Source organism: Cervus elaphus, chromosome 26 (assembly GCF_910594005.1).
Source record: "Cervus elaphus chromosome 26, mCerEla1.1, whole genome shotgun sequence".
Lineage (NCBI taxonomy): Eukaryota > Metazoa > Chordata > Mammalia > Artiodactyla > Cervidae > Cervus > Cervus elaphus.
The window spans coordinates 31,699,862-31,724,677 of NC_057840.1; the positions used below are offsets into that span (position 1 = coordinate 31,699,862).

At 42.4% G+C, this 24,816-nt stretch overlaps 1 protein-coding gene and 1 pseudogene across 1 annotated transcript in view; both read left to right on the plus strand.

Moving 5' to 3' along the window:
- LOC122684220 (sterile alpha motif domain-containing protein 5) overlaps window positions 1–24,816 on the plus strand; it is a 981,181-nt gene that overhangs the window by 689,898 nt on the left and 266,467 nt on the right. The window lies entirely within an intron of this gene.
- LOC122684222 lies at window positions 14,094–15,294 on the plus strand (annotated as a pseudogene).

Consider the following 24,816-nt stretch of genomic DNA (forward strand, 5'->3'; position numbering starts at 1 on the left):
TATGCAATTGATTGAAGACTTCCCTGGTGGCTCAGATGGTAAAGAATCTGCTTGCAATGCAGGAGACCTGGGTTCAATCCCTGGGTCGGGAAGATCCCCTGGAGAAGGGCATGGCAACCCACTCCAATATTCTTGCTTGGAGAATTCCGTGGACAGAGGAGCCTGGCTGGTCATAGTCCATGAAGTCGTGAAGAGTCAGACCTGACTGAGCGACTTTCACTTCACTTCACAGAGAGGAAAGCAAGGGGAAAGAGAAAACAGGGTGAGTTCATGAGGAGGAGGTGCAAGCAAGCGGAAGCACCCCTACCTGAGTCCCAGAATATGAAGATCCGTGTGTCCTGTCTCTTTCTCCACACTGATGAGGTGGTTATGGCATCAGAGTCCACATTTGAGCAAGGGAGCCCGTAGAGGGAAGGCCCTCTGGACCAATGACATACAACTGGAGAGACCCAGGGACAAGGACCCCTGACCACACTCTGTAGCTTACCAGTTATCATGTTGAACAGCCATAGATGTTATCTGCATCTTTTGAGCACAGATCCTGTGGGGCCAGAATAGGACTATATTGAGGGTTGCTGATGAGTGGGTAATAATACAGGGGTGATGTAGCTAGCTGTCAGCCCCAAAATAGTATGATCAAGACTTATGACTTGATATTCCCATCCCTTTCTATCTATAGGTGACCTTCTTTGTTGTATCACATAATCCTTTATTCTGTTTCTCTTCGGTATATCTTAGCTTATTCTAAATTCCCTTCTATGGTATACATAATACATGCTATGACTTTTGCCTCTACAGCATGAGGAACTACCTTACTTAGTATCTTTGCCTAAGGTTTCTTGTGGATTTCATCCTTTCATTTGTTTTTCTGTCCTCAAGAGCAGAATTGAATAGTCCAAATAACAAAGCAAACACATTATACCTGGTGTCCATGCTGATGGCAACTTTTATTCCCAGGTTCAGCAGGAGGCAGAGAATTGAAAAGCCACCATCCAAAGATATACCACTTTTATAGCTGGGACTTCCCAGGTGGTGCTAGTGGTAAAGAACCTGCCTGCCAGTGCAAAAGGGGTAAGAGACTTGGGTTCAATTCCTGGGTTGGGAAGATCCCCTGGAGGAGGGCCTAGCAACCCACTCCAGTATTCTTGCCTGGAGAATCCCATGGAAGAGGAGCCTGGAGAGGCTACAGTCAATGAGGTTGCAAAGAGCCGGACACAACTGAAGCAACTTAGCAGGCACACACGCACACTTATCACCACTGTGTACATTTCTCTCTTACTGACTCAACTTCCACATCAGGTTAGTTGGGAAAAAATCAGTGTGGATCAGCTCAAATATAACTCCAAAAAATTACTGCAGGAATTGTCGTTCACTAACCAAATCAGCAGGCAGACTATAGGAAGCTGGGCAGGGTCAAGGCCAGGTGGAAGCAGAGACACAAACCGTGGCTTTACAAAATACCAAGCAATTTACTGGCTTGTGAGTTTGTCGAGCCAGATGGTTGGCTCAACCAGGAATGTTAGAATGATTTAACTTCCGTCACTGCATCCTACTTTGAGGGACTTCACAATTTATGTACTCTTTTGCTCACTGAGTCCAAGCATATTTGTTTGACTGAGAGAGACGTTTCCTTGGTCTAAGGTGAAGATTGTTCTTCTGTAGGCACTCATGATGGCTAAATAATTTGGGGGTGTTGGCATTTCCTAAAGGAAATGATAATATAACATCATGTGGTCCTTCTGACCCATTCTCACCATGATCTGACCTTGGGATGTTCCCTCGAGGGAGTGCCTGTTTAGCACTGAGCCGCTCACATGGTCTCCCATGACCCAGGGCGTGGATCTGAAAGAAGTCTGACCAGCTGGACCACTGTGGAAATGAAGGTGGCTGAGCCTCTTCTTCCGTTCCAAATTCTGAACTTCCTTTCATTGTCAGAGCTCAGGGGCGGGTATCAGACAACTTGAATGTTTCTCCAAGTCCTGCTCTGACTTGCTAATCCATCTCACGCAAGTCCTTCTGCCACCATCTTCTGTCCTCCATGTTACTTCTTTTGTCTGTAGAAGGGGGACCTTGCTAACCAATCTCAGCAATAAGGTAGAGATCAGCTCAAAAATGGTTAATAAAATCAATTTTAGGAAATACTGTCATTCTATAATAGTGCTTTTCTATTTTTTTTTCCTCCTTTATTCTTTCTCCTGCCTACCTCCTAGATGGGGATGCCTAGACATCCAGCAGACCTCACATGACCTCTCGGGCACAACCCACGTGAGAGGCGACGGATGTCAGGGCATAACCAGCCCTCAGGCTGGCTCAGCGTAACCTGTGTCAGTTCAGCCTCCTAGGATGTTGACATGTGACTATGAGAGTAGGCTTATCCCATGGGTCATTCTTTCCCATAGTAAAAAAAATACAGAGTTAAATCAGAGAAGTATCATCCGAAGATTCTAAACTAAATAATTCCTGCTTCTGAGATGAGGTGCATTTTGGTGACTTGCTTTCTTTTTCTCGCCTGCACCAACATCTCACTGAGAGAAGCATACGTTTTTGCTCATAACCTGGATGAACAGTCTTCTAGCACAGCATCAATTACCGGGCCCAAGATCTACACAGCAGTGTTAGTTGTGTGGGTTAAGTGGAGGGTAAATTCAAATCCTCACTGTTTTCATGGAATAATCACTAATGAATATAATCATGTTCCAACATAATTTGCTTCATTTGCAAGTTGGCAGGAACAAAAAAAAAAAAAGACAGCTTTCTTTAGAAATGATTAGACCATGGTTATTAGGGTGAGGTCATTGTTTTACAATTAAGTCATTTTTTTTCCCTTACAGTTATAATAATAGTGATGGATCCCAGAATCTTGTAGCTGGCTCTTTGGCAAAAGGAGGAGATCAGATTTTCGGAGTGTGGGCTGCCTTCCCTGAGTTGAAGGAATAGTTTCCCACACTCGAGGTTGCTGGTGGGTAATGGCCCCTTCATACCACAGGCATTACTCTCTGTATCAGGCCTGTGCTGCCAAGCCAGCTCGCAGGGCTCTCCAGCTTGCAGCTGAAGCCTTTACAACGCGACCAAGAGAAAGATTTTTTTAATTTAAGCCCCAGATTGGATTTACTGTCACCTGATCTGTCCTACACTAGCAGGGGGGAGAGATAGGTTTCAAAGGAAGAGAAGACAGCATGGCCAACGATTTTGTGCTCCCCATGAAAGAAAAATATCTTCCCCCTTGGGGTCAGGAAAAGTTATCAGCTTCAGACCTCTAGGCATGGGATTTAAAATCCCATAGCATTATTTTTGCCTGCATAGTCATCTTTTTTTTTTTTAAAGTTATGTTTTTATCTCTTTTCCTCTCTCATAAACAAAACATTGCATGATCTTCACAGACCTATTTTTGGCAAACTCTAAAAAATCTGTAAAATATTTAAAGTCATCATAGGGAAAAAACAAAAATTATCTGCTAGAACTAAAACCATCAGATTCTGGATAATCACTGAGTTCTGTTGCTCCATTAAAGATTGTTTTTCTCTGTTCTTGGGCTTAAGATGAAGAAACAGTTGGAAGAGTCTTGAAGCAGGAGATGAGACTTGTGTTCTCTCAACGCTTTTTCTGTGCATAATTTTTCTTCCATAGTGGTAGTCATGCAATAGTATACCCTGCTTTTTTTTCATTAACATTTTTTGTTTTAACATGAAGACTGGTCGTTGGCCTGATTTTAAGGGACCATTTTCCTTTGGTAATTAACAAGCTAAAATAAAGTCGTTGTGATTCAGAGAGACCAGCAAGGATGGGAAAATATGTGAATGACTTCTCCATTCCAGTGGGAACCTGGATGAAAACCCTCCTTTTGGAAGCCAAGAAGGCAAAGTTCCATTTTTTCTTGGCAAGACACTTTATGAGATTCTGAGTGTCTTTGGACCCTTCATTTTGGTAGCTTGGACTGAGCCTGAGAACACTTTCATGCCCCAGTGATTTCAGAATCTCTCCCCTAACAACAAAGACTCCAATTCCTAGCATTTGATCTAATTTCTCAAGGCCAGGGAGAGTGCGTGTTTTCATCCATCCCAAGTCCTCTTTCACTTGCCCCTCACACACCAATGTTTATTGTAAGTTTCACAGAAAGAGGGTTTATCACTCACGAGGCAATTTATAGGTTCAGGAATGACCTCGATATCCAGTTATTATTTCTCTGAAAAAGGGCAGCTGCCACTACAAAAAAAAAAATGCATGTTATATTTTATTCCAGTCTCTTTTCTCTAGTGGAATATACTGTGGGTGCTTTAGGAACACATATGCTATTGGCTCATCTACAGCTAGACACAACTTTTTAAAGATATATATGTGTATTTTCTGTATAAACTAGTCTAACCCCAGAGAGAGAAATAGTTTCTTCCTTGGGGACCATGAGTGGTGACTATATGCTGCCTAAAGCTGTGTTCTCTCTCCTTTTGGCACTGAATATGTGCTGTTTTTACCCCTATTGATGGTATAAATCCCAGGTGTTGAATACCTATGAAAACAGGGCGTTTCAGTTGGCACCTCAGATGGGAGAGTTGGATGGGGTCAGGAAACTTGAAATCCTGCTTTAAAGCAGTCAGGAGAGCCATTGTTGAAATTATCAATGTGCTGGCTCCTGGGAAGGCTGTGGAAGTGGATGAGAAGTGACCTAAGGAAGCCCAGTCTTCAGTCGAGTGGGAGGCCAGGGGCCTAACTTGGTGGAGATTTGGGGTCCCTTCTATGACCACCCCCCGAGTCCAGCCTCAGGGACATGTCCTCTCTGTAACTACTCTCATCTGCTGGCCCAAGACCATTCTTTGAATTTTCCAAAACACTCTGAGAGAGACTGGGCTGGAGCATTTAAAGAGGGTCCTCCTGCAAAAGAAATAAAATAATACACAGCTGTATAAAATGCCCTGAGTTTGGAGCTTGCTCTTGGGCCTCCCTCGCCAGCTCTAGGCTTGCATACATGTGGCAAGATCACTGACCCCTCGTACCCTGCAGGGAAGTGTGCTCAGACTCCTGGGAGCCCAGACCTAATCCCCTATGAAGTTCCAGGTTCCTGTCCTTGAGCCCATGTTTTCCCTGCACATCTGACACTAGAAAATGTCTCCCTTCCTTAAAGGAGAGCCCAGCTCCATTCACAGGGCAGGGCCTTCCCACAGCCTCAACAAGACCACCATGTCAGAATCCCACAGCCCAATATCGCGGAAGGAACACCCTCAGTGGCAGGAAGTGATAACACACTCCAGGAGAGGGCCAATCAACCCTGAATATTCATCAGAAGGACTGATCCTGAAACTGAAGCTCCAATACTTTGGCCACCTGATGCGAAGAGCTGACTCATTGGAAAAGACCCTGATGCTGGGAAAGATTGAAGACGGGAGGAGAAGGGGATGACAGAGGATGAGATGGCTGGATGGCATCACCGACTCAACGGACGTGAGTTTGAGCAGGCTCCGGGAGATAGTGAAGGTCAGGGAAGCCTAGCATGCTGCAGTCCCTGGGGTCACGGGGTCGGACAATACTGAGCGACTGAACTGGACTGAATTGAGAGGGGGCCAGTGCTCCTGGTGCTAAGGAGCTCATGGCAGCTCGGCCCGGAGGAGGCAGGCTGTGGTAGGGAACAAGGAGGACAAGGACAGGCCTCCAGTTTCTGTAACAAGGAGGACTCCCGCTGCGTTCAGACAGCCATTTGGAGAAGAAGCCGCTGCTGTTCTGTGGCCGTCGCATCTCCTGGGGTTGTGTTCCTGGCGGCTGCTGTCTCCGAGGCAGCCATCACAGCTGTGTGTCTGCAGGGCTCCTCGGAGCACAGGCTCTGCAGGAGGTCTGAAGCAGGTCACCCCGCTTGACACAGGAGAGGATGAATTCTTGCTTTGCCTGGCTGTAAGGAAGAAAGAATTTCAGTTGAGCTGCTCACAGGTTCTGAGGACTCTGTATGTGTGTGTGTGTGTGTGTGTGTGATTATAAGCTGAATCTCAGCATTCCTTCTTCAAGCCCACATTCCATTACCCAGTGTTCAACTCAGTTGGCTTCCAGGAGCCCTCCCAAGAGAAACAGCTGCTTGATGCCTTAAAGAGGAAATGTGAAAAGCACTTGAGGGCTAGAACTTTAGAATCCACGGGGTTGATCACTTCCTCTCGGCTTATGAAAACAAACACCATTAACTCCTCTCTTTCGCAACACAAACACAATTCCCAAATGGTTGCTTTTCTCCCAGACTGAGCTCTTATAAAGCTAAGGTGATACCAGTTTGCCTGTGAGTTGTGCATGCTGCTAATAAAATCAGTTCTTGATATTATAGCATGGGTACCATTGATCATCATGCCACAACTGAAAAATGATGCAGAGCTGAAGACCAGATGACACCTGCTTGAGACTAGGAAGTTTCCTGTCTCCCCTCTGAGAGGCACGAAGTGTCAGTCTAACAAGCAACTACTGACTTGGAAATACTAATTGTTCACTTTGGGTAGTTAATTGCCCCCTAGTACTAATAAATGCATTGTAGTTTGTCTCCATTTGGGGTTCTTTAATAAGGCAAGTTATAGAGCCAGCAATAGAGTTCATAATACCTGATGAATTTTTTTCTCAGAAGATGTGTTAGTGATAGAGGGATAGAGTGTTTGATTTGGTTTTCAAGTTTGAGAAAATACAATAATTAATTAGATGTGAAGCATCTTCTTGTCCCTAATACACACACACACATGCACGCACACACTCATACTTTATTGTGGCTTTTTTCTCCCCTTTTTCCTCCCTCTCTCCTTTCTTTCTTAGATTACTAATATCCTTAAGGGTTGAGAAGACAGTAGACTCAGAAACAAAATCTCAGAGGAGTATGTAGATATGGATTAGAAGTCTTTTCATTCTGATTTCTCTCATCATCATTCAGTTCATTCATTTGCCTCTGAATGTTCTTTTGTAAAAGGCGATTTTCATTAGAATTGTTTTCTTTCCCTGAATTTCTGCCTCAACATTTTCATGTAGTGGATAATGTGTATCTGTGTGCATCAGTGCTTTAAAACCAAGAGTAAATTTTTCTGAATGATGGAAATTATGTGTAATGACATCAATACCATTCAGTTGGGTTATTTTGCACATTCTTCAGCAAAGGAATTCATCCCAGGACTGGTTTATTCTTACTATAACTAGCTTCTCATCGCTAGCTTTAAATGCCAAATAGAAAATGATTTTCAATTCCCCTAAATATTTGCAGATCTAGTAGACATAAAATAATAAAGGGACTATACTGTAGTGAAAAAAAATTTTAAGGAGAGATGACTATATATCAACCATGGTTAGCTTTGTAGCACATTTCATGTGACTTATCAACAAACAGGTAAAAGATCCTTAACCCACAGAGCATTACGAATACTTTTCTAATGAAAAAATAAATTGGTTAAAAGCAAAGTGATTTTGTAAATTTAACTAAAAGTTTCTGTTGCTACTAGTTTACTAACATCCCAAGATTATCACATACTTTTTCTTACACCATTCACTCATTCACCAAATATTTATTGAGCCCTTACTCTCTGTTATGTATTTATACTATTTGAAATACAGATGGCCCCTGTTCTTGAGGAGTTTACAGTCTAGTGGGGGGGAAAAATAAACAGTTCTGCTGAAATAAAAGTACTGCTGAGCCTAAGGAAGAAGGCCAAGGGCAATGCAGTGGAGAATTCTCTCCCTGGAGACAGGATGTTGATTTTAGCCAATTTGTCATGGTCCAAAGTCCAGCTTCATGGGCTCAGAAACCTTAGCATAGATTGTCTCTCACAAGAGGACTCACTTTGACCAGGTAATTAGAGTAATGGCTACTAAAATAGAATATCAATTTATTAATTTTTTTTCTGAGAAATAGAGCTGCCTGAGGGACTACACCCTTAAATCCGATGGCCAGCCTATCAAAGACATCCACAGCAGGAGCTAAGATATAATAACAAGGTTTCTCGGTAAGCAGGAAATTGAAGAAATTTGTGTCTGATGAAAAATTATAAGATATTATAATGACAGCAGGCTATAATTATAATGATAGCCCAGTGAATTCACTTCCTAAAGTGGATCGACCCTCTGTGAGGACCAGTCAGAACTTTGGACCCACTTTGTCCACTGCAGTGGACAGTGGGCACCCACATAGGCATGGCTGGAGCTAGCCCCTTCTAGACCCCAACCCTAGTTGCCATCCAGTTGTTGACTGGGCTGGGAATCATCTGGTGTGCACAGTTACAGCCAACCTGGGGGTCTAAAACCTGATTTTGGGGTGCCTAAAGCTTATAAAGTTTGTGGGACCTCTTAAAGAAACAGTATCCCTTTGCAATTAAAAATTAAGTAAGAATATGAAGGGTTATTTGGAAGATTCCCATGCAAGATTCTCATTTACTTAGAAAATCCACCTCTACAAACCAGTTGTTAAATTATGGAAATGCTTCTATACTAGTTGCTAAAAGGATGCTGTCCCAACTCCTGTCGCACTGGTCATCCTGGCCCCTCTCTCCCCAGGAAAACCCAGACCTTGCCACATTTCAGCAATGAAAGTATGAAAGCTGAGACTGTAACATCTGTTCTGATCATTGTGGTGGTTTGTTGGTCAGTCATATCCAACGACTGAGACCCCGCAAACTGTAGCCCACCAGACTCCTCTGTCCATGGAGTTTTCCAGGCAAGAATACTAGAGTAGGTTGCCATATCCTTCTCCAGTGGATCTTCCTGACCCAGGGATTGAACTTGGGTCTCCTGCATTGCAGACGGTCTGCTGCATTGCAGAAGAATCATAGTGGTTGGCAAATATTTTTAACAAGTCTCTGTCTTTAAGGCACTTTGTATATATTTCTTACATGTCGTATATTAATTTGCCATTTGGCTGTCAGTGTTAGCCCCTTACTTGAAATTCTTGACAGAAACCTCAAGGTAACCTCTAAATATTGACAATTAACATAAGTCAGAAATAATTAAAATTCCTTTTACAATGCTCTCTCTCTGTTTTTCCTAATAGAGCAGAGTGGAAGCTTTTATTGCCTAAGAAATACTAGGTTCTATCTAGGGCATTTCCAAAAAGAAACCCTAAGAAAAAAGCCCAGTGAGGGAAATAGTGAGCAATGGTCACAGCACACGTTCCCAAAAGATTGGGGAAGAAGGCAATAAGTAATTTTCTTGTTTGTTTTTTGTCTTATTTTGGTTTATTTTTTAATCAAGAGCCAGTACAAACCTTTCCCCAGGGGAGAATTGAATTATTATTAAGAGAAGAAAGAATAAATATTCAGAGAACAACACACAGCAAATGCATTCTCAAAACTTGTAGCTCTTTTGGGGTATAACATTGAGAATTCAAAATCTACTTCCTCCTCATTCAGGCCCTTTGTGTGTGGGGGTGGGGAGAATGTGCCTATATTTTTTTAATAAAAGAAACAATTGCTATCTTGACTTTGTAACTTGGTTTTCCACAAATCCATCACCAACTTGGTGTAATGTACTCCTTAGAACACTTGCAACATTTTCAACTGCATCAAGTTAAAAAGAATAGTTTATTAAAGCAGTCACATTCCCCCACAATTCTCAGAGGGAGATTCATTTGTCTCTAAAGCACCTCCATATAATTTGTAGCTGTGTGTTTCCCAAGGGGAAGATATACAAAGGACACGGTGAGAAAATACGCTTCTTATTTAAGCTGTGAAGTGTTGATAGAACTACCATCTGCTGACAGTCAGTGGCAACCACTGGCCACGTGAAAAACAAACAAACATTGCCTTTTCCTACCTTCTGTCCTTTTAAACAAATCTGTACAAAGTCCACAATTAGGATCCAATATTTTCCATACTGAGAAAGCATAGTATGTGGTTAATAAATTAAGAATTTACCTAGCACACAGCTTGGCTCACAGTGAATGTTTGATGAATGACGGAATGAATGAATGAGCAAGCCAGGAAGACAGCTTTGAGAAAGCTCACAGACTGGAAAACTAAATTTGCATTCTGGTTCTAGAGCAAAGGATGGGCAGTTTTGCTGAATGCATATCTGGTGGCATCATTTCTATGAGGAGAGGAGCCACTGCTCATAATGAATGCTAAGGCAAAGACTATGGATGTGAGCACGTGTGTGTGTGTGTGTGTGTGTGTGTGTGTGTGTGCATGTGCATGTATATGGCCGTGGGCGCACTCACAGGAGAGACTGAAAGGAACCGGCAGTAGCATTTCGGAGCTACTGTGCAAACAGTTCATGTGCAAACAGTCTACGCAATCACAAGCAAGGAGTTCAATGCTTCCTGGAGGCACCAAGGTTCCATGGGAAAAGCATGGACCGGGTTTGGAACCAGGTAGACAAGACCACCAATCTGTGACTTACCAGTCATTTGACCATGACCTCCCTAACCCTCAGTTAAACTCATCCTTCGAGAATGAGAATAACACTTATCTCTCCAGGGTGTTACTTAGAAACTGCGGTGGTGACAGCAAACATTTGCATGGCATTAATTATGTGCCAGGCACTGTTCAAACTATTTAATGTAGTCTCCTCATTTAAACCTTACAAAAGCCATATGAGGCCAAAATCTCCCTTCACAAAGGAGGAAAACTGAGGCAGAAAGAGGTTAAGTAATTGCCTGAAGTGTACGGCATAGGGTACACTGCACACAGTAGGTTCTCAAAGGATTATAATTGATGTTATTTATTTTCACAGTTCTAAGTGCTTCACATTCATTCTCTCAGTTGGGCCTAAGAACAATGCCTGGCATATAGCAGGCATTTGATAAATATTTGTTAAATGTATGAGTGAATCTTCACAGTATAGAAGAATTCACTGAGGCTTAGATAAGAAAGTCATTTGCCCAAAATTACACGCCAGAATATGCCACCAGGTTGATGTTTTTAAACTGTGGGTAGAAAAGACTCTTGAGAGTCACTTGGACAGCAAGGAGGTCAAACCAGTCAATCCTAAAGGAAATCAGTCCTGAATATTCTTTGGAAGGACTGATGCTGAAACTGAAACTTCAATACTTTGGCCTCATGATGCGAAGAGCCAACTCATTGGAAAAGACCCTGATGCTGGGAAAGACTAAAGGCAAAAGGAGAAGCAGGAGGCAAAGGATGAGATGGTTAGATAGCAACACCAATTCAATGGACATAAATCTGAGCAAACTCTGGGAGATAGTGAAAGACAGGGAAGCCTGGTGACCTGCAGTTTAAAGAGTCAGACACGGCTTAGCAAGTGAATAACAACTACAACAAACCTACAGACCTCCAACAACAAACCTACAACAGACCTCCCGGGTCACTGAGAGGAAAGGCCCAGGGAGTGGAAAGGACACCACACCTGGACGCCTCAGGGCCATCAGAACTGTAGCTTGGACAGATCACCTTTGTATTTGTTCAGAGAACGTGGAATCCACAGTCTTTTCTTTCTCTGGCTCTGTCTTTTTTATTCCACCCATGATATCTGCCTCAGCCCCTAAAAATCTTTTCTCTGTGATCCCCAGTTTCTCATTCTGGCTAGCAGAGGGGAAAATATTAAAAATCATACTCCGGACTGTCCATCATTTAGCTAAGACTTCTTGAGGGTTCTTAAGTAATCAGCCATTTGAGGCTTAGGATTGTATTTGAGGGGAAGAGGGCTGTAATGAGCTGGGTGAATAAGTATGTGATCCATTTTAATACAGTTCTCACAGGCTGCAAATAACAAGGTCCAAAAAATCTAAGTCTTAAAAGAAAACCAGTTTGAAAAAGGAATGATTTTTTTCTCAGAGTATTATACATTGGTTGACCTGTAATTGAACATTAATTGTGAATTAATTAACTTTACATGCATCATTTCTATAGTATTGATAAGGGGACTGAGCTTTCAGAAACTATTTCTTTGATTTAGAATGAAAGAATAGTGGGTCTTAGCTTCCAGATTGGTGAACTAATTATTGAATGCTGTCATTCTCAGTATTTCAATACCTTGAGGTGATTAAGCATGGATCAAAGCTAAAATTAAAAAGAAAAGCCCATTACCAAATACTAAACAGCTCCAGTAACTTCATGTCAGTCTCTGAAGGACATTCGTGTCTTGTTATGACAAGGAATTATTCATAATGTGTGCCTAGCATACAGATGACATCCTTTATTTGAAACAATAAAAGAGTCATCCTTACTAGCTGATGGAAATAAATAGGCAAAATTTAAAGGGAAGGAGGGGAAAAAATGACCAACCAGTAGGCTTCTGTAATAATTGCTTGTCACCGTAACATCAACTAGTTCATCCTTTTAGGAACTGTTATGTGGCTAAGCCATTATGTTCTCTGGATGAAAAAAATGCAGTAATTCATAGAAAAGCAATGACAGGATTCTGCTGTCTACCTAATAGTATTGACTAGATAGGAGAATTATGGCTTGTAAGCAAAGAGTGGTTCTATATTTGGAATTGTTTTGTTGTCTTTTTACCCAATCAGAATTTTTCTCATTTAAAAATTATCAATACCCTTAAAAAAATATCAAAGAGACTGCCACCAGTGTTTTGATCTGACTACAAAAGTGCACAGCTTCCAGATTCATTCCCAATTACTTTCTTACTGAATCCTCTGATGTTGTGGGAAGGGAACAGGGAAGAGATGCTAGGCTTTAGTGCCCCTTGCTGGTCACCCTGAAGAAAATCTGAGCACCGGGATTGCCAGAGCCCGGGTTTTAATAAATGGTGTGGCATGTTTTATTCAATGACTCGGAAGCCACATCGATTGAACCTGAACATTTGTAGCCAGCCTTAGCAAGTGTTCTAAGGATGAAATGATGCATTTGGAAATACACATATGCTTTTAGAGAGGAAAGAGTTCAATACAAAGACAAACCACATGTTAAATCTTAGCCTAACCTCAAAATAAATCTAGGTAAATATTCCTGTGAAAGCACACTTAAGACTCTTCCTAACCCCAAAGTATGATTTTTGCTTGATTACACCTGCAAGGGGGCTTCCCTGGTGATTCAGATGGTTAGAAACCCACTTGCAAGGTGGGAGACGTGGGTTCAATCCCTGGGTTGGGAAGATCCCCCGGAGGAGGGCATGGCAACCCACTCCAGTATTCTTTCCTGGAGAATCCCCATGGACAGAAGAGCCTGGCAGGCTATGGTCCATGGGGTCACAAAGAGTCAGACACAACTGAACGACTAAGAACACAAATGTCTACAAAAATGTGAATGGTGTGACTTTTCTGGCAGTCCAGTGGTTAAAATTTCACACTTCCAACACAGGGGGCCACAGGTTTGAACCCTGATGGGAGAACTAAGATCCCACATGCTGCACAGTATGGCCTAATAAAAAACAGAAAATGTGAATGACCTTTCAAACCATAAGGGAAAGAATAGATACCCCCAAAAATTCCTAGTGGAATTCTCAACTCAAGTTAATTTCCAAAAATCATACAAAAACTTCTATCTACAGAGGAATTGTTGTTTAGACACTAAGCTGTGTCCAGCTGTTTTGTGGCCCCATGGTCTGTAGCCTGTCAGGCTCCTCTGTCCATGGGATTTTTCAGGCAAGAATACTGGAGTTGGTTGCCATTTCCTTCCCCAGAGGATCTTCCTGACCTAGGAATCAAACCCACGTCTCCTGCATTGACAGGAGGGTTCTTTACTGCTGAGCCACCAGGGAAGCCAATGTATTACTATCTACAGTAATACATTAGATCATTGATACTATAATTTTACTTTCAGTTCAGTTCAGTCACTCAGTTGTATCCGACTCTTTGCGACCCCATGGACTGCAGCACGCCAGGCCTCCCTGTCCATTGCCAACTCCCGGAGTTTACACAAACTCATGTCCATTGAGTCGGTGATGCCATCCAACCGTCTCATCCTCTGTCATCCCCTTCTCCTCCTGCCTTCAATCTTTCCCAACTTCAGGGTCTTTTCCAATGAGTCAGTTCTTTGCATCAGGTGGCCAAAGTATTGAAGCTTCAGCTTCAGCATCAGTCCTTCCAATGAATATTCAGGATTGATTTCCTTTTGGATGGACTGGTTGGATCTCCTTGCAGTCCAAGGGACTCTCAATAATCTTCTCCAACACCACAGTTCAAAAGCATCGATTCTTCAGCACTCAGCTTTCTTGATAGTCCAACTCTCACATCCATACATGATCACTGGAAAAACCATAGCCTTGACTAGACGGACCTTTGTTGGCAAAGTAATGTATCTGCTTTTTAATATGCTGTCTAGGTTGGTCATAACTTTTACTTTATGTCTAGGTTATCATAATTTTACTTTAATTATACTATAATTTTAACAAAAGGATTATGGCTTTTGAACTGTTTATCTTTTTTAGGGTATGACAACATCACTTTTATAATTTTGGGGGGTAGCACCATGTAGCTTGTGGGACCCAACCTGCTTCCTCCTTAGCACAGAGTTCTAACCAGTGGACGGCCAGAGAATTCCCTATTTTCATAATTTAAAAACAACAGTCATAACATGACTATACTTAACAAGCTGTCCATCATACCTAATTAATTCTTAGGATTCTATAGTGACCCATCAGACCAAATCTATCAATCTTGTTTGAAACCAGAATTCAGCTTGGAATTAGATCTCCTCCCTGGCAAGGTACCCATCAAGAACTTGGATTAAATTCTTTCAGCCATCTTGGACCTTGTAGAGGTCTGCTGGGAACAGGACTTCTAAAACGACAAATATGTCTGGAAGGTTGTGGTCCAAGGCCATTTTTGCTGGCTATAAATGGGGTCTAGGGAACCAGAGGGAACACACTGCTCTCCTGAAAATTGAAGGTGTATTTGCTCAAGATAAAATTGAATTCTCTCTAGGCAAGAGATGTGCTCATGTGTACAAAGCAAAAAACAACACAGTAACTCCTGGCGGAAAACCTAACAAAAATAATCTGGGGAAAGATAACTAGAGCTCATGGAAATAGTGGCTTGGTTCGTGCCAAATTCCAAAGTAACCTGCCCGCTAAGGCCATTGGACACAAAATCTGTGTGATGCTGTACATTTCGAGGATTTAAACTTATTGAAAATAAATAAAAGTGTGGATTTGTCCTATTAAAAAAAAAGAAGAAGAAGAAGAACTTGGATTAACAAGATCCAGCTCTTGGGGCTGGAAAAAGTCTATTCAGGCAGAGTAATGCTGAGGCATATAGGTACCAGCATCTGGCAGATTTGCAGGTCAACCCCAGATGCCTCAGTGAGCAGATAAATCCTGGTGAGGCACCAGAGAGAGATGACCCTTCAAAAGCATAGAGAACTTCAAGGGACCCACAGTATCCAAAACAATCCTGAGAAATTAGAACAAAGTTGGAGTACTCACACTTCTCAATTTCAAAACTTAACTACAAAGCTACAATTATCAGTGAGAGTTGGACCATAAACAAAGCTGAGCGCCAAAGAACTGATGCTTTTGAACTGTGGTGTTGGAGAAGACTCTTGAGAGTCCCTTGGACAGCAAGATCAAACCAGTCAGTCGTAAATGAAATAATTCCTGAATATTCATTGGAAGGACTGATGCTAAAGCTGAAGCTCCAATACTTTGGCCACCTGATATGAATAACTGATTCATTGGAAAAGACCCTGATGCTGGGAAAAATTGAAGGCAGGAGAAGAAGGGGATGACAGAGTATGAGATGGTTGGATGGCATCAGTGACTTGAGGGACACGAGATTAAGCAAGCTTTGGGAGTTGGTGATGGACAGGGAAGCCTGGCGTACTGCAGTCCACGGGGTCCAAAGAGTCAGACACAGCTTAGAGACCGAACAACAACAACAACAATAGCAATGGTACCGGCATAAAAACAGACATATAGATCAATGGAATACAATTGATAGTCCAGAAATAAATGTTTAATTTATGATTGATTTTTAATAAAATTCCTAAGAAAATTCAATGGAGAAATGAATAGTCTTTCCACAAATAATGCTGAGATAACTGGGTATCCACATGCATAAAAATGAACTGGAACCCTTACCTCACCCCATATACAAAATTAAATCAACTGTGATCAAAGACCTAAATGGTAAAAGGTCTGAAATGGTATAACTGTTAGAAGAACACATATGAGTAAATCTTCATGTCCTTAGATTTGGCAGTGGTTTCTTAAATAAGACACCAAAAGCATAAACAACAAAAGAAAAATTAGATAAACTGGACATGCATCAGAATGAAAACTTTTGTGCTTCCAAGGACACCATCAAGAAACTGAAGAGATAACATACAGAAGGAACAAAATTTTGCAAATCTTATGTCTGATAAGGAACTTGTATCCAGAACATATAAAGAATCATTGCAACTCAACAATAAAAAGTCAAATTAAAAATTAATGGCTAAAAAACATAATTGCTGATTAAAAGTAGGCAAAAGAGCTGAATAAACATTTCTCCAAAAAAGGTACACAAACGGCAATAAACGCCTGAAAAGACTCTTAGCATTATCCATTATTAAGGAAGTGCAAACCAAAACCACAGTGAACTACAACTTTATACCCACTGTTGTTGTTGTTTAGTCACTAAGCTGTGTCCGGCTCCTTGCAACCCCTTCTCCTCCTGCCCTCAGTCTCTCCCAGCATCAGGGTCTTTTCCAATGAGTTGGCTCTTCACATCAGGTGGCCAAAGTATTGGAGCTTCAGCTTCAGCATCAGTCCTTCCAATGAATACTCAGAGCTGATTATAGCCACTAGGATGGCTATAATAAAAAAAGACAGACAATTACAAATGGTGACAAGGATATGAAGAATTGGGAACCCTCATTCCTTGCTAGTGAGAAGGTGAAATGTGTAGACTTTTCAGAAAAGAGTTTGATAGTTCCTAAAATGTTATGCATAGAGTTCCCATATGACCCGTAAATTTTACTCCAAGATATATATGCCCAAGACAAATGAACACATGTTCACACAAAAATTTATACATGAATGTCCATAGCAGCATTACCCGTTAACAATCAAAGGGTTGAAATAACCCTAATTTCCATCAAAATGGGTAAACAAAATGTAGTTTAGTCACACAATTGAGTATTATTTTTTCATCAAAAAAGGAATGAGGTACTGATATATCTTAACACATGGATTAAACCTTGAAAACCTTATGCTAAGTGAAGGAAGTCAGACACAAAAGGTCACATGTTGTATGAATCTACTACATTAATCTACTAGGGCTGCTGTCATAAAACGCCACAGACTGGGTGGCTTAAACAGAAGTTTATTTTCTCATGGTTCTGGAGATTAGAAGTCCAAGATCAAGATCTTGCCAAGTTGGTTTTTCCTGAGGCTTCTCTGCATGGCCAGCAGACTACTGTCCTCTCGCTGTGCCCTTACATGGCCTTTCCTCTGTACACACGCAGCCCTGGTGTCCCTTCCTCTTCTTATGAGGACACCAGTCCTGTTGGATCAGGTCCCCACCATTAAGTTTCTATTTAATTTTAATTACCTGATGACTCAGACGATAAAGGATCTGCCTACAATGCAGGAGACCTGGGTTCAATCCCTGGGTTGGGAAGATCCTCTGGAGGAAGGCATGGCAACACACTCCAGTGTTCTTGCTGGGAGAATCCCATGGACAGAGGAGCCTGGCGGGCTACAGTCCCACAGGGGTTGCAGAGAACTGGATACAACTAAGCAGCTAACACACACACACAATTACCCCTTTCAAGGCCCTGTCTCCAAACACATAGTCACATTGAGGGGTTAGAACTTCACCATATGAATTTAGAGGGTTATAATTCAGGCCATAACGTGCATTTATGTGAGATGTCCAGAACAGGCAAATCTATAATGACTGAAAGGTTAGTGGTTGCCAGAGGTTGGAGGGATACGAGGATTGGGGTGACAGCTAGGGGGTGCAAGTGTTTCTTTTTCAGGTGATGAAATTTACTGAAGGTGATTGTGGTGATGGTGAAGCTATGAACATGCTAAAAGTCAATGAATTGTACATTTTAAGAGAGTGAATTGTATATATATGAATTATATCTCAATAAAGCTATTATCAAAAGCAAACAAACCAACACCCACCCAGAGCAGAAAACGTCATTGATAGAATCTTTAAGAAGTAGCAGGATCCCATCCATAAGCATGGAGATCAGAGCCAAGATTAGAGTTTTAAAAGATGTACAAGGAAGAAAGAGCCTAGCTCTGATGCTAAACATTCAGGGCAGAAGATCAGGTGAGTATGGTCAAGGCTGCCCTGGCTGCAAACTTGGTTTAAACCTGAGTTACAGAGGATGGGCCCCCTTAAGCTTCTGTCCAAGGCCAGCATTTATCTTAAAGGCCAAAAAATGACCTCCCAGCCCAGGGAGAAAAGAGTTTCTAAGGCGGGGAACTTGGTAGGGTGTGAGGCAGGGCCTGCAGTGATCTCTCCTGTGTTTCTGACTTCCCTCTTCCATTCCTTTAGAATGAGCATGTTAGACAGTAATCACCATGTAATCCTTCTGGTATGATGTGCTCTTCTCTCGTGAGCTCTGCATTTTCAAAGCATAGGCCTGCCAAGCTGCCTTAATTAAGCACACTTGCCACATGGTCATTGTTGGTTTGTTTATTGACCTGCTCTACTAGCGTTAAGGTCCTAGAAAATGGGAACTGTTACTTTTATTCCGGCACCCTCAGTGGCTTACCCATGGCTGAGCACATAGAAAATGCTCCATAGATGCTTGTTAACTGAATTAATAAATGAATCTTTGGTTTTCTTGTGTTGAATTTGTTAGAATGCACGTAACTTTCTGCTTAGACTAGGCAATTTGGGAAATTAACAAACTAAAGAATCCTAATTAAAGCATTGATTTTATTTCCATAGAGTTGACATAATTATGGATAGTCATAGTTTAATATGTATTAAAGTTTTCTAGACTGGGCCCTATGCTAAGTGACTTATATATTAGTTATCTCATTTAATCCTCACAATAAACCCCTGAGTCGATATTATTACCCCCATTTAACAGATATGGACACTGAAGCTCACAGAGGTCAACTTGCCCAAAGTCGTGGAGTTGATCACAATGGAGCCTTGGTTTAAACCTCAGAACTCCAAAGCCTATTCATTTATCCTCTATACAATTATGACTTCTCGATTTTTTTTTTTTTTTTGGCTGTGTTATGCAGCATCCAGGATCTCAGTTCCCCAAACAGGGATCAAATCTCTGCCTCCTGCAGTGAAAGTGTGGAGTCCTAACCACTGGAAAGCCAGGGAATTCCCATGATTTCTCAATATTTTATTTTGTCAACGTACCCACATCAAATGTAAATGGAAAAAGAAGCAAGAGGTGAGGCCTGAGATTGTTGACCTGCCTTTCTTCTAAGCCCTGTCTGAAGGCTTCCTGGCCTTAAAGTTCAGCAGGTCCCTGCTTTGGTCCAAGATGGCACACAGCTTCATCACAGATTCAGGCTGCCATTTATGAGATTACCCTCACTCAGGAGGCAAAAATTTCTCCCCTTGCATTGAGAAGGGGATTATGAAAGTAACACACGCATGGAAAGTATGGGTGGTCTTCTCCCCTTTGTTCATGAATTCAGTCTGAAATCAAGCAAAAACAGAAAGCCTTTTCAGATTTTTTTCACTGTCTACTGACTCACAGCTTCCAGTTTTCATTGTATCCTCTTTCATTCCCCTTATACATCTCAGCCACACTTCACGGCATTCTGCACAAAGGGAAAACTCAATACAAGTTGACTGCTTACCAGAATGGAACATTCTGACATTTTAGAACAACAAGCTCAGCTTGAGGTGTTTCAAAAAGGCATGCATCAAATGTCACAAAGTTGTTATAAGAGATTCAACAGCTTTCACGTTGACCTCAATAAACAAAATTAAATGTTTGCTCATTTCATGGTAACCATGTCCCAGTGCAAACAGCTTGGTATTTTTTTCTATTTCTATTTGCCACTGTTACCTTGGCTGTCTGCGTGTTGTAACTAGACAGCACTCAAAGATTGTTGTCTGCAAGGATGGGGGGTGATGTTTATACTCAAAGTGGGACAACTCGAGTTCTGAGGGAGCTGAAATCATTCAAGACCAATGGGTATGATTAGGAAAATTAAACACAACCAAAGTTAATCCACCACACTCAGGGTGTTCCTTGCATCTAGGGTTAAGCCAGAATTCTAGGAATGGATGGGGTTGCCAATGCCAATTGTGTAACCTGTCCTCAAATTTCAAATGAACTGCTTGAGCAGAGAGAAAATTCAGATCTCTCCTGGATTCTTCTTTCAGAGTAAGGGCCAGTGTCCCCATTCGCCTACCGTTCTCACCAACACCCAGGGGTGGCTGAGCTGCTCCTGTTGAAGGCCCCGTGAATAACACTCCTCCTCCCATTCTGACCCTGGTTCCATTGCTGTTGATTATCTGACTGCCTGTCACTCTTCACTCCATAAGACGGGATAAAACTATTCTTACCCATCATTGTACATCCAGAACACACCTGACTTAAAGCATTTTTATTAACTGCATTAATGAATCATAAGGTTGATGGAGAAAAAAAAAAAAAGGCTGGCAAAAATATGACTGAGAACTGACTCCCTGTCATGGAGCAGACTTTGCATCTTACTGATGGTGTCTCTTACACCAAGAGTGAGCCAAACCTTTTTATTTTTTAATTTTTTGGCCATACCATGCCACATGCAGGATCTTAGTTCCTAAATCAGGGATTGGACTCGTGCCCCCTGCATTGGAAGCTCAGAGTCTTAACCACTGGACTGCCAAGAAAGACTCCTAGTGACCCAAACCTTATCAGCAGGGCGAAGACTTCAGTTGAAATGATAATATCTTTTAAAGACTAAGACACTTCATCATTCTAATACCCTTTCAATGTCCTGTAGAGCTTGGTTTTTAAATTTTTATTTCCCTTGTTTTTAATTTCTGAACAAAATAGAATACTTAGGAACTGACTTTTTAAGTCCAAAATTAAATACAATATGTGCATCTATTTGAAATATATGTCTTTTGAAAATATTTAAAGACTAGAGATCAGAGGATACCACTTTCATAATGTTCTTTTCAATTTTCATGAAATTTGAAGAGCTTTAACTTTTCAATTATGAAATATTATTTAGAAAAGAGTTCTATTTTGAATCTAAATTATTTTTAAATGTCCGCTACTTTACATTAGGGCTTCCCAGGTGGCGCTAGTGGTAAAGAATCTGCCTGCCAATGCAGGAGACATAAGAGACATGAGATCAATCCTAGATCAGGAAGATCCCCTGGAAGTGGGCACGGCAACCCACTCCAGTATTCTTGCCTGGAAAATCCTATGGACAGAGGAGCCTGGCAGGCTACAGTCCATAGGGTTGCAAAGAGTCAGACATGACTGAAGCGCCTTAGCACACACATAACTTACATGAATTATCTTATAATTGCCTGCTTCCCCCTCCCAAAAAAAAATCTTAGGATACAGCTTACACATTGTATATATATATATATATATATATATAAAATAACATTATTCAGCTTCTTATGTACCTTGTTTTTGAATTTGCCTAGTAGTTAGTTAGTTCAGTTCAGTTCAGTTCAGTCGCTCAGTGGTGTCCAACTCTTTGCGACCCCATGAATTGCAGCACGCCAGGCCTCCCTTTCCATCACCAAGTCCCAGAGTTTACTCAAACTTATGTCCATTGAGTCAGTGATGCCAGCCAGCCATCTCATCCTCTGCTGTCCCCTCCTTCTCCTGCCCCCAGTCCCTCCCAGCATCAGGGTCTTTTCCAATGAGTCAACTCTTCGAATGAGGTGGCCAAAGTACTGGAGTTTCAGCTTCAGCATCAGTCCTTCCAATGAACACCCAGGACTGATCTGCTTTAGGATGGACTGGTTGGATCTCCTTGAGAGTCCAAGGGACTCTCAAGAGTCTTCTCCAACACCACAGTTCAAAAGCATCAGTTTTTCGGTGCTTAGCTTTCTTCACAGTCCAACTCTCACATCCATACATGACCACTGGAAAAACCATAGCCTTGACCAAACGGACCTTTGTTGGCAAAGTAATGTCTCTGCTTTTTAATATGCTATCTAGGTTGGTCATAAGTTTCCTTCCAATGAGTAAGCATCTTTTAATTTCATGGCTGCAGTCACCATCTGCAGTGATTTTGGAGCCGAAAAACATAAAGTCTGACACTGTTTCCACTGTCTCCTCATCTACTTCCCATGAGGTGATGGGACCAGATGCCATGATCTTAGTTTTCTGAATGTTAAGCTTTAAGCCAACTTTTTCACTCTCTTTCACCTTCATTAACAGGCTTTTTAGTTCCTCTTCACTCTCTGCCATAAGGGTGGTGTCATCTGCATATCTGAGGTTATTGCTATTTCTCCCAGCAATCTTGATTCCAGCTTGTGCTTCTTCCAGCCCAGCGTTTCTCATGATGTACTCTGCATATAAGTTAAATAAGCAAGGTGACAATATGCAGCCTTGAAGTACTCCTTGTCCTATTTGGAACCAGTCTGTTGTTCCATGTCCAGTAGTTGGTAGAGGTCCTAAAAAGTGCTTTGTAAATATTAATGTGTTATCCAAATTTTCTACCATTGAGGTAATCATCAGGAAGACTTCCACCTGACCTTTGAGAAGAACATTGACGATAAATCCCTATAAAGACAGTCAGCCCTTCCACCTGTGTATTTCATCCAGATTCAGATTCTCTTGGAGGAACTTGCAGGACCACCCAAGTCTTCCTGCGTCAGAAGTGTGTCCGTTTGCCATTACTTTGCTCTGTCATCTGTTGGGTCCCTTATGTCCTTGCCTTCCTCCCATATCTAAAACATGTGCCTAATCTGCCTAGGAGAAAGCAGAGGCGATCAGAATATTTCAAATGCCAAATGGAAATGCCAATAGGCCAGTGCACATTAAGTAGAGGCAGAACATGTCGTGAAAACGAAGCCTGGGAGAAGAGAGGGGGTTGCCTGCATTTCACAGGCTTAGCACAAGATTTCTAGATACAGGTGGCGGCGGCAAATTGCCTGTCAAGAGATTCACTTCCTAACGAGGCCAGCCATGTAGAACAGCCACTGCACCACCAGGGCACCGCAGCTGGCCCGGATCTTTGGAGCTCGGAGCCGGACGGCAGGAATGACAGTCCTCCACTCCGCAGCAGCAGCCACATCCCTGGGGATGAGAGGCCAGGAGGCACCAGGCATCCCGTCATGCTTCCACTGCCATTTGGCATCAGTCAGGTGAGAACTGGGCCTAAGTGGAGGTGGCGGGGCGTGGAGATCTGAAGTGAGACAGGGGGTGGGGTGGAAAGGAAACGGGGAAGAAGAGCGCCCATTTATCTCCAGGAGCCTCTGTCATCTTTGGTTATCAGTCAAGAGGAATGCAACAAGCTGAAGGATAGAGGATTGGATAATGCGAGGTCCTGACCATGCTCATCTCGGTTTTCCTCAACTGAGTGCTCTCAGATGCCCAGGAAAAAAAAAACACTGCTTGCTTTTCCAAACTCTTGCTTTCTTTCTCAGACACACACACACACACACACACACACACACACACACTTCCCAGTGTTCTTCCTTGTATCCATCTCTATGCTTAAAAAACTGAAATGACAGCAAGGAGACTGTATGGTGGCCAGTGTACTGATCTCCTTTCTCACCATTCAGCTTCTGTGTAAGAGAACAATTTTTCTGGACAGCAAGGAAGGCAATGTCACTTTCAAGGTCAGGATTGATCCCAAACCACTCCTTCCTGTGTGGAGAAGAAACCTTTTTTCTCCCTGAGAGGGTGACAGGTGACTACACATTGAGAACATAGGCAGGTGTGATGCTCCGTCGGCGGTGGCCCCTGGGTACCTTTCAAAGCCAGTTCTCAGCACCCAGGCATCCACACTGTTTTTGGCAGAGCCAGGATAGGATGCTAGGCTAACTGCAGGAGCTGCCAGCTTTAAGAAAAATCTGGCTTCAAGTCAGCTAGATCCCAGGGACCTAGTTGAATAACAAAAAGCTCAGTGAATGGAGGTTTCAAGCTTAGGATAAAGGAGACGCCACTGGGGATGTGCAATTAAGTTAAACCTTCAACTCTGTAGAAAAACACCGTAATGCTAGGACTGGAGCCTCAGGGAGCAGCAGCGGAGACCACAATTCTGAAGAAGTTGGAAGGAAAAAAATCAGCAATGGCAGAAATATTTGCAGTATATTGTGGTTCAGATGGTAAAGAATCTACCTGCAGTGTGGGAGTTCCAGGTTCGATCCCTGGGTCGGGAAGATCCCCTGGAGAAGGAAATGGCTACCCACTCCAGTATTCTTGCCTGGAGAATTCCATGGGCAGAGGAACCTGGCAGGCTACAGTCCCTGGGGTTGCAAAGAGTTGGACAGAGCTGAGCAACTAACACTTTCACTAATACTGGGGGCAGAAGTCCTTGGCAGAATCATCTCTGACTTCTTCTGGATACCTGCACACGGTGGGAGCCCGAGAATCTCCTGAGTCAGTGAGTGAACGTGAAGTGGCTGAAGCTCTCACTGAAAAAGCAGAAGGTGTCAGGCTGAGTTTCGTGTTCTTAAGAAATCCTGTACCTGCCGTTTGAGAACCCAGCCTTCTTGCATTCTTAAGTGTGTTTTCTAAACTCCTGTCCTAGAGAAGCAGAAGGCGCTTCTCAGGTTCACTGAGCTAGAACGGCATTTTGATACAAACAGACCCCAGCCCACTGAAAGAGTTATGCATTTGGCAGGAACACCACCTTGAGTTCAGACAGAAACACATCTGTGCCTCATTGATAATGTAATAACATACATTACAGTTTTGGCCAAGAGCACCTGTGCACAGCCCAGAAAGTCAGCCCAGGGCAACCATTCTGATGGAGGTGATATTAACAGCTCTCATTAAAACTGATGACTATGGCAGTGCCCAGGAGCGCGGCTGCAGTGAGGCGTCTGTCTACATTTCCATGACAAGCCTCTATTTTTTGAGT